The sequence below is a fragment of the Salvelinus fontinalis genome, chromosome 14 (genome assembly GCF_029448725.1).
Source record: "Salvelinus fontinalis isolate EN_2023a chromosome 14, ASM2944872v1, whole genome shotgun sequence".
In the NCBI taxonomy this organism is placed as follows: Eukaryota; Metazoa; Chordata; class Actinopteri; order Salmoniformes; family Salmonidae; genus Salvelinus; species Salvelinus fontinalis.
This window is the reverse complement of record NC_074678.1, coordinates 38,332,320-38,339,585: the sequence shown is the minus strand read 5'-3', so window position 1 is coordinate 38,339,585 and position 7,266 is coordinate 38,332,320. Positions and strand designations below refer to the sequence as shown.

At 44.2% G+C, this 7,266-nt stretch overlaps 1 pseudogene; it reads right to left on the bottom strand.

The window, feature by feature from the left end:
* Positions 1–937: 937 nt before the first annotated feature.
* On the bottom strand, positions 938–7,068 carry LOC129869322 (coiled-coil domain-containing protein 17-like; annotated as a pseudogene).
* Positions 7,069–7,266: the final 198 nt, after the last annotated feature.

Here is a 7,266-nt window from a genome sequence, read left to right as displayed (position 1 = left end):
CCACTGTCTGTAAGCTGTTAGTGTCTTAACAACTGTTCCACAGATGCATGTTCATTAATTGTTTATGGTTCATTGAACAAGCATGGGAAACAGTGTTTAAACCCTTTACAATGAAGATCTGTGAAGTTATTTGGATTTTTACGAATTATCTTTGAAAGACAGGGTCCTGAAAAAGGGACATTTCTTTTTTTGCTGAGTTTATGTTAACTGTCTTCATCATTACCATAATAGAAAACAAACAGTTTAAAAAAGTTTTTATTCGTAAAATTAAGAAGACTTCCACATAACTACTGCACTATGTACATAGACATGGAATCACTGGTCACTTTAATAATGTTTACATACGGTTTTACTCATTTCATATGTATGTACTGTATCCTAGTCAATACCTCTCCGATATTGCTCTTCCTAATCCTATATATTTCTTAATTCCATTCTTTTCCTTTTAGATTTGTGTGTATTGTTGTGAATTGTTAGATATTACTGCACTGTTGGAGCTAGGAACACAAGCATTTCGCTACACCCACAATAACATCTGCTAAATATGTGAATGCGACCAATAACATTTGATTTGACTTACAACAATCAATGGAAGGGATCAAATTAAGTCACACAACTCTCCGGACTGAATTAGTATTCCTTTACTGATTACCAAATGCTTCAATCATCATAGTCATCATCATCATCAGAGGTGAGGAAGAGATTCCATCCCACAACATCTCTCTTTCTCACCTCTGATTTGGTTCCACCATGGGGGAGGGTCCTTGTGATCAGTGAAATGAACTGGCTGCTAACAGCTGTAATGTTGACATGGTAAGGGGTGTGTTTCCTTGAAGAGTTGCAGGGAGATTGGAAACCAAAACTTGTGGAGAAATTTGTGTAGTGGTTGAAAAACAAGTTTTAATGACTCCAACCTAAGTGTAGGTAAACTTCCGATTTCAACTGTAGCCTATGTCATCACCTGTAATGATATTCTTTGTAATTTTAAGCCATCATTACGTAGAATGGATATTCCAATCCAACTTAATTCTAACCACTAGCAGTCAGCCAGACAGGTGTCTACCCTCACCTTGGGAACTGAGTTGAGCTGGCCTGGGCTGAGGAAGGGTCGGACAAGGAGGGCACGTACTGGGACCCTCGAGTACCCGCTCTGGAACTAGTTGTGCTGGTCGAAGAGCTCCAGCCGTGCCCAGCCCTTGGACACCAGCCTCTGGACCTCCTGACCGTAGGCGTCCAGACCCTCAGCAGCCTGGAGCTCAACCATCAAAGACAAGGAGGGAGACGGCTGCATCCTGAAGAGAGAGAGTTTTGTCTTAGACAAATGTAACAAAGTGCATTTTGCTTCACCCCGAGTGGGCACGAACGGCGACCTTCTGAACAACACACACAACTCAAAGGCAAACTGAGCTAACAGAGCAAGTGACAAGTCTGTCTCTCTGTAAGGGAAGGTGTGATGTCACTGATGTACCCCAGCCAACATGCTACTGGTTAGTTTCACAGTTACTTTTTCTTCTCAGGGTGCAGTGCTTACCTGGGCACTGGGCATAGGCTGTTTGACTGCCAGTGGGGCATAGTTCCCGGGGGTGCACAGTGTGGGAGTAAGGCAGACCCCCTCCAAGCTGGCACTGCACAGGGAGCAGTGGATTAGGATGCCCCACCTCCTGGCCCCCAGAGTAGAGACCAGGCACTAGACGCAGAACCCTCAGCATGGCATCTAACCCCAGCACCAGGTCATAGTAGACCACAAAACCAGCCCTGCAAACCAACAGGATTTAGAGTAGTTTAGAGGTATTTCATACCTGAACACCTGTAGAGAGTTAAACATGTGTTAGAGACAATAAAATAGTATCTAATAAATGTAAGTAAAGGTAGGGTTTAATTTGACTAATATAGACATCTCAAATTGTCTTAAAGACATCATAGATGTCATTATGGACTCACGCAGGGTCGTAGGGAGAGGAATGGGGCCTGGGCTGGGTCTGTAACAGGAACATAGGGTGGATATACTATATGGGTCTTCTTTTGTTCACATAATTTTCAGTGATCATAGAGAACTGGATAGATGAAAGCAATATTTATGTCACAGCTTTACCAGGGCTGGAGGAGCATGCATCTGGGCCAGGGGATGATGCATGGCTGGCGGGGCAGGGAACAGGGGTGGAGGTGGAAGGGATGGGAGCAGCCTTTGGTTCCTGGGAGCTTCTCTGCCCCTCTACCTCCCTGTGAAGGCTCTTGATCTCAGCCTGGATGCTGGCCATGTGGTGGGTGTGTTCTCTCTGGATCTGATGGAGCTCAGACCCCACTGCTACTGGATCAGGGGAACATAGAATCCCATCGAATTAAAATAATTCTAGAACCGTTTGAGTGAATTCTAATTTTATGTATTCTAATTCTATACATCCCGTGGTGATCACTGTATTCAATGTACAGTGGGGAGAACAAGTATTTGATACACTGCCATTTGCCAGGTTTTCCTACTTACAAAGCATGTAGAGGTCTGTAATTCTTATCATAGGTACACTTCAACTGTGGAAGACGGAATCTAAAACAAAAATCCAGAAAAAAATCACACAATGTGATTAAGTAATTAATTTGCATTTTATTGCATGACATAAGTATTTGATCACCTATCAACCAGTAAGAATTCCGGCTCTCACAGACCTGTTAGTTTTTCTTTAAGAAGCCCTCCTCTTCTCCACTCATTACCTGTATTAACTGCACCTGTTTGAACTCGTTACCTGTATAAAAGACACCTGTCCACACACTCAATCAAACAGACTCCAACCTCTCCACGATGGCCAAGACCAGAGAGCTGTATAAGGACATCAGAGATAAAATTGTAGACCTGCACAAGGCTGGGATGGGCTACAGGACAATAGGCAAGCAGCTTGGTGAAAAGGCAACAACTGTTGGCGCAATTATTAGAAAATGGAAGAAGTTCAAGATGACGGTCAATCACCCTTGGTCTGGGGCTCCATGCAAGATCTCACCTCGTGGGGCATCAATGTTCATGAGGAAGGTGAGGGATCAGCCCAGAACTACACGGCAGGAGCTGGTCAATGACCTGAAGAGAGCTGGGACCACAGTCTCAAAGAAAATCATTAGTAACACACTACGCCGTCATGGATTAAAATCCTGCAGCGCACGCAAGGTCCCCCTGCTCAAGCCAGCGCATGTCCAGGCCCGTCTGAAGTTTGCCAATGACCATCTGGATGATCCAGAGGAGGAATGGGAGAAGGTCATGTGGTCTGATGAGACAAAAATAGAGCTTTTTGGTCTAAACTCCACTCGCTGTGTTTGGAGGAAGAAGAAGGATGAGTACAACCCCAAGAACACCATCCCAACCGTGAAGCATGGAGGTGGAAACATCATTCTTTGGGGATGCTTTTCTGCAAAGGGGACAGGACGACTGCACCGTATTGAGGGGAGGATGGATGGGGCCAAGTATCGCGAGATCTTGGCCAACAACCTCCTTCCTTCAGTAAGAGCATTGAAGATGGGTCGTGGCTGGGTCTTCCAGCATGACAACGACCCGAAACACACAGCCAGGGCAACTAAGGAGTGGCTCCGTAAGAAGCATCTCAAGGTCCTGGAGTGGCCTAGCCAGTCTCCAGACCTGAACCCAATAGAAAATCTTTGGAGGAAGCTGAAAGTCCGTATTGCCCAGCGACAGCCCCGAAACCTGAAGGATCCGGAGAAGGTCTGTATGGAGGAGTGGGCCAAAATCCCTGCTGCAGTGTGTGCAAACCTGGTCAAGAACTACAGGAAACGTATGATCTCTGTAATTGCAAACAAAGGTTTCTGTACCAAATATTAAGTTCTGCTTTTCTGATGTATCAAATACTTATGTCATGCAATAAAATGCAAATGAATTACTTAAAAATCATACAATGTGATTTTCTGGATTTTTGTTTTAGATTCCTGGGGCGGCAGGGTGGCCTAGTGGTTAGAGTGTTGGACTAGTAAACGAAAGGTTGCAAGTTCAAATCCCCGAGCTGACAAGGTACAAATCTGTCGTTCTGCCCCTGAACAAGGCAGTTAACCCACTGTTCCTAGGCTGTCATTGAAAATAAGAATTTGAGGGCCTCCCGGGTGGCGCAGTGGTCTAGCTGCGCCACCAGAGTCTCTGGGTTCGCGCCCAGGCTCTGTCGCAGCCGGCCACGACCGGGAGGTCCGTGGGGCGACGCACAATTGGGCTAGCGTTGTCCGGGTTAGGGAGGGTTTGGCCGGTAGGGATATCCTTGTCTCATCGCGCTCCAGCGACTCCTGTGGCGGGCCGGGCGCAGTGCGCGCTAACCAAGGGGGCCAGGTGCACGGTGTTTCCTCCAACACATTGGTGCGCTGGCTTCCGGGTTGGAGGCGCGCTGTGTTAAGAAGCAGTGCGGCTTGGTTGGGTTGTGCTTCGGAGGACGCGTGGCTTTCGACCTTCGTCTCTCCCGAGCCTGTACGGGAGTTGTAGCGATGAGACAAGATAGTAATTACTAGCGATTGGATACCACGAAAATTGGGGAGAAAAGGGGATAAAATTTAAACAAATAATAAAAAATAAGAAAATAAGAATTTGTTCTTAACTGACTTGCCTAGTTAAATAAAGGTATAAAAATATATATATACTGTATGTAACTAGTATTGAAATATGATGTAACTACACTGAAATATGTAAGAAAGTGAAAAGCTGTGAAAAATCTCAATGCTATCCAATTTGTAAGTCGCTCTGGATAAGAGCGTCTGCTAAATGACTTAAATGTAAATGTAATTCCGTCTCTCACAGTTGAAGTGTACCTATGATAAAAATGACAGACCTCTACATGCTTTGTAAGTAGGAAAACCTGCAAAATCGTCAGTGTATCAAATACTTGTTCTCCCCACTGTATGTGATAACTCCTTACTGTCATTGTTAATCAGCAATGTTGCCTCTATGTATAGAATGATGCGTATGTTATATTCATGACAAAGATTAGATGGAGAGGACAACCCACCGTATTCCCCGCAGTGTTTCTCCCTGGCAATTGTATCCTGAAGATCTCTTCCTCCAGTCTCAGGTTCTCCTGCTCCACAGCGAGGACCTCTGAGTTCCCAGCCTGGTGAGGATGCTTCATCTCTGGGCAGAGAGAGAGAGAGAGAGAGAGAGAGAGAGAGAGAGAGAGAGAGAAGGGGTGGGTAGAAATATCATACCCCCAAGACATGCTAAACTCTCACCATTACAATAACATGGGAGTTTAGCATTTTTGAGGGGTATGATATTTGTGTGTCTAACTTTCTCACTAATCATTATTCAAGATTCATTCAGAATTACTCTTAACATGGTAGTACCCACATGACTTAAAAGTGTTTAGAAACAAAATGTATTCTTATTTACAATAAAAGTGACTGCAAAAGGACACAATACACTATTTACCATTCATTTCTATTGGGGAAAAAATGATCTGAAACACAACCAATACAAAGAGCATATGCATCCAACAAATGTGTACAGGCACAAGCTTGATGTAGTCATTGCATGCTATGAATATGGGACCAAATACTTAACTTTGACTACTTTAATACACATGGAAGTGAATTTGTCCCAATACTTTTGGTCCCCTAAAATAAAGGGACTATGAACAAAAAGTGCTGTACTTTCTAAACGGTTTACCAGATATGGATGAAAATACCCTGAAATTAAAGCTGACAGTCTGCACTTTAACCTCATAGTCATTACATCATTACAAACAAAAACAAAACTTTCACTGTCCCAATATTTTTGAAGCTCACTGTATTTCTGTATTTAATTTTCAATAAACTTGCAAAAATGACTGAAAACATGTTTTCACTTCGGCATTATGGGGTATTGTTTGTAGATTGGTGAGCATTTAAAAAAACATTTTTTTTTAATTCGGGCTATAACACAACAAAATGTGTAATAAGTTAAGGGGTATGAATACTTTCGGAAGGCACTGGTACACATGATCAATAGACACAAATCACTGAAGGTGGAAACAAAGCATCAAATGTGACACCATACCCCAATGAGAGACCATGCAGGACTGACACTCACTCTTCCTCCTGCAGCTGGTTTCAGCCCCAGGTTGGGCCTGCTGCTCCAGAGTGTGGGCCTCAGCCTGTAGGCATGCACCTGGGCCAGAATGGCTGGAACAGATCCACCGGACTGCATGTAGGCCAGCCTCAGAGCTCTGTCATACCAACACACACAGCCACAGTCAAACACAGTCATAGATACAGATAGGGAACAGGATAGTAATACATTGCTCCTACTGCACTGATTACTGGTGTTGCATGCTAACGTCAGACGGCAGGTAGCCTAGCAGTTAGAGCGAAGAGCCAGCAACTGAAAGATTGCTGGTTTGAATACCCGAGCCGACAAGGTGAAAAATCTGTTGATGTGCCCTTGAGCAATGCACTTAATCCTAATTTTCTAGAGGCACGCTTTACTACTACAGCTGACCCTGTAAAACACATGTATGTGACAATAAAAACATGTTTTTTTATGTCATAAGAGCTACTAATCTGGCACTAATAACAGGTGCATCGATGATCACACTATAGCTGATACTACTGCATAGAGGTGGTACTATCTCTACCATGCAGTAACCTATTCACCTGTTTAATCAGAGCTGTACGCTAAGACATATGTACCTTATTTGGGAGGAGAGGGGGCCATCCACAGAGGATATGAGGTCAAAGTTGACATGTACCTTTGTGTCCTCAGGCAGGGTAGGGCTGTGTGTCAGACCTAACCTCTTTGACCCTATGAAGAGCACAGAAGAACATATTTATTTATTTTTCTGACAGACATCTAACTTATCAGGGTCATGGTCATTAGCCACCAAACGGAGGTACATGGACTGAAATAGGGAGGGACTACCGTGCGACCTGTTCCACAGGCCTGTTGTGAGTATCCTCTGCTGCCCTCTAGTGGCTGATTTGGTCCCTTAGCTCCAGCAACATAGTCTCCAGGTAGGCCGTGCTGCCCTGCCCTGACAGGGCCCCAAGCTGCCTCACTATCTCTGACAAACACACACAAAGTGAAAGTGTGTTGAATTACTCACACTGTTGCTTGCATTGCATACCGGTATCTATAGTGTGTGTTGTTTTTTCTCTGTGTTGTATGGTGTCAATCTGTCTCCATATTAGCCCGTGTTCTACATGGGAGAACAGCAGCATCAGATACAATCTACAGTATTTATTTGTGTGTACGCGTATTTTATTGGTGTGTAAACTCTCTATGTCTACGGCAACTTACTTACCCACTCTCTGTTGCTCCAG